Raw genomic sequence first — 2,942 nt, forward strand, 5'->3', positions numbered from 1 at the left:
CTTTGATGGTCTAGTTTTTCCTTCGTGTACATTGTTTCGGGATGCTCAAGTACATCACTAACATTAGGGTTGGCTGGACACTATCCTCCAAAGCTCTGGGGTACATGTTTGCTGAGCATTTTGTAGCCCCCCTCCTTTTGTTTCTACTTCTCTTTTCATAACTCAATGTGTGGTGCATTTTCTAGTTTCCATGTTCTCCACTGCACTGAGATCCATGGGCCGAGGTCTTAAAATGGCAACTGCCTCTTAGTACAAGGCATGTGTAGCCTGCAATATCCACAGCCTTCATGGGCATCTCCTGCCTTTTGAATCCCTGTCCATGTCCGTAGCCCAAGCTCCCCGGTCTTTGGGACTCATGGTAACTCCTATCCAGGAACCGGCCTGTGTTCGTTGTGTGGAAAGAATGGTGAAACTCACTATCTCTGCAGGATCCTGTGAAAAATATCAGCTGTGCACTGTTGTTGTATGTGACTTTGAGCCCTGGCAGCATAGCACCTTTAGGGGTAGGGAGGGGGGGCTCTATTGTGGAGTATTCTACAGTGTAGCCTTTATAGCACAAGGTCCACAGCAAAGGGGTTTTCTGAAAGGTCTGATACCGGGTTCTCTGTTGTTGGAATACCGTTGTTCTAGCAATATAGAGCTGACGGTACAGGCATTAATACCAGCATTTTGAAGTTTTTGCAGAGTCAGCTTTCAATAGCACAGAACACATTTGAAATGTTTGCAATCATATTCAACACTGGAGCAATATCACACCCTCATACCACTGGGCTGTGCCGAGAAACCAAGGGACTTATCTGCAAGGATTCTTGTGTGACTTTCAAGACACACACGATTGCCCAGGTATCTTATGAGTGTTCATATGCAGAAACACACATTAAAAACATACCGGATGTCATATATGATATCATTGGTGATGCAATTTGTGATGTCATCAGTGTGCTTAACGGCTGTGCAATGGGTGCCTCATAGTTAGGTTGGTGTAGCTTCTAAGTCCTGTCAAATTTCAGGGGTTTTACAAGTGGCTCTGAACGCGACATACAGCAGGCGAGAGAACACAGCTATTGTGAGGCTGCTCTTAAAGCGGCATCAGGGAATGTGGTAGTGTCAGACATAGCCTGTGCAAAACTACTGCAGCCCATTACGTAGTAGACATTGGGCCTCTTTACGGTGTTGCCAAAAACCCACTATGCCGCGAGTTTTCCAGCAACCCCGTAACAGCCGTACCGCTGCTTGATATCCCATTGCCACCGCGACATTACATGTCCCTGCAGCCTGGGATGCTGGGCGGCAGGGACTGTAAGTCCCAATTCCTTTTGAGTCCCATAGGACTCCATGGGAATGGGGACATGGCGGCACCAGCATCATTTTTAATTGTGCCGGTGCTTCCCAGAAAACCATGCCTTCCGGGGCGTGTGCTCCCAGCAGGTCATACCTGCCAGGAGCACCGGCCGTTGCATGCATTCTCATAGTCAGCGGTCCGGAAAGGGTGCTGGTACGTTACTGCCGGCACCCTTTTTCCGCACCGCCAGACATGTAATGAGGACCATAGCAACAGCGGGCAGGATGCATTTGCCTTTCTCTGGACAAGCGGCTCATATTCATTTAAACTTTTGCAGGCGGCGTGGCAGTGTGCTAGGGATCACCTATGCATCTGTAACTTGTTATTTTGAATAAAATGGAAATCGTGTGATTAAACAGCCTGTTTCTTGGGCTATAAGCTCAGTGTCGTTTCTCTGGCATAAATGATGCAGGGTAAATGTGCAGTCCATGGTGGGCATTATACCGAGGCGTCTCTGTGCTGCACTGAAGCCTGTGTCACAGAGCAGCTGCCTGCAGCCAGATGTGAGGACTAAAGCTTCCTCTAGCAAGTCTGCACATGCCAGCGCGCATGCGTGAACTCTGCAGTGACACCTAGTGATGGACACGCTCTGACCCTTCTGACATGTCTCAGGTGTTCTCGCAGATCAGGTACAGGCTTCTGAATAAATCAGAGAGGAGGTAGGAGGCCACGCCAGGTTGCAGTCATGGATGCTCTATATTTGGAACATAGAACAGTTCAAACATGCTATCAGCTCATGTCCTAGACAGTAGCTGCCTGAGAGGTGGCTGGGGGTTCAGTTGTGTGAATGATGCTACTAAACACATGAACACTGCATGGCTTTTGCGGAACCACAGATTATCGCATAGGTCGGAGGTCTTCAAACTTGGGGCCCGCACCCCGGGGGGTTGCGAGAGCCCAGCATGAAATGTAAACAAAAAACATGTTTTTATTTTTTTATTTTTCGATTGGAGGAAATGGGCAGGTACAGCTCACATGGTCAGACTGGAGCATAAAACTATCTCAGGCACCAATGGAAAAGGGGCCCACAGTTGCAAATGGATATTCACTCCTCCAGTTACAGTTTGTTTTTTTGTTAAAATGTAAGCAAATTGTGATATTTAAAGAATATTTATTCAGCAACACTGGTAAAAAACTATTAGCTACCTAGTGAAGTAACTCATGAAACTGGCCCATATTGGCCAGAAAAGTGGCCCATTTGGACTAGCCCACACTAGCATTTTTGGTACAGGCATTGCCCTATAGGCCAGTCACAGCCTGGCAGCTCATCCATAATGGGTGATGGGGTATCCACCCAGTGGCCCCCTAACCCATTATGGAGGAGCCAAGCAGCCAGCCCAGTGAAACACTGAGCACTCCCTCAGTTGCTTTTCCCAGCTGAGTGAGTGCTCCTGGGCTGGCTGAATTATCAAAGGGATACATTGGCCCTCATTCCGAGGTTGGTGCTAGTCATGGCGCTATTAGCGCCATGACTAGTACCAATACTGATACCGCCAACGACGTGGGGGTATGGGGACTTACCGGTCCATTCCGCCCTTTGCGGGACCAGTAAGTCCCCATTTGAAATGCCATTCCCCATTCCCATTTGAGCCCCCATAGG

This window comes from Ambystoma mexicanum, chromosome 7q, assembly GCF_040938575.1.
Source record: "Ambystoma mexicanum isolate Mex_15411 chromosome 7q, UKY_AmexF1_1, whole genome shotgun sequence".
Lineage (NCBI taxonomy): Eukaryota > Metazoa > Chordata > Amphibia > Caudata > Ambystomatidae > Ambystoma > Ambystoma mexicanum.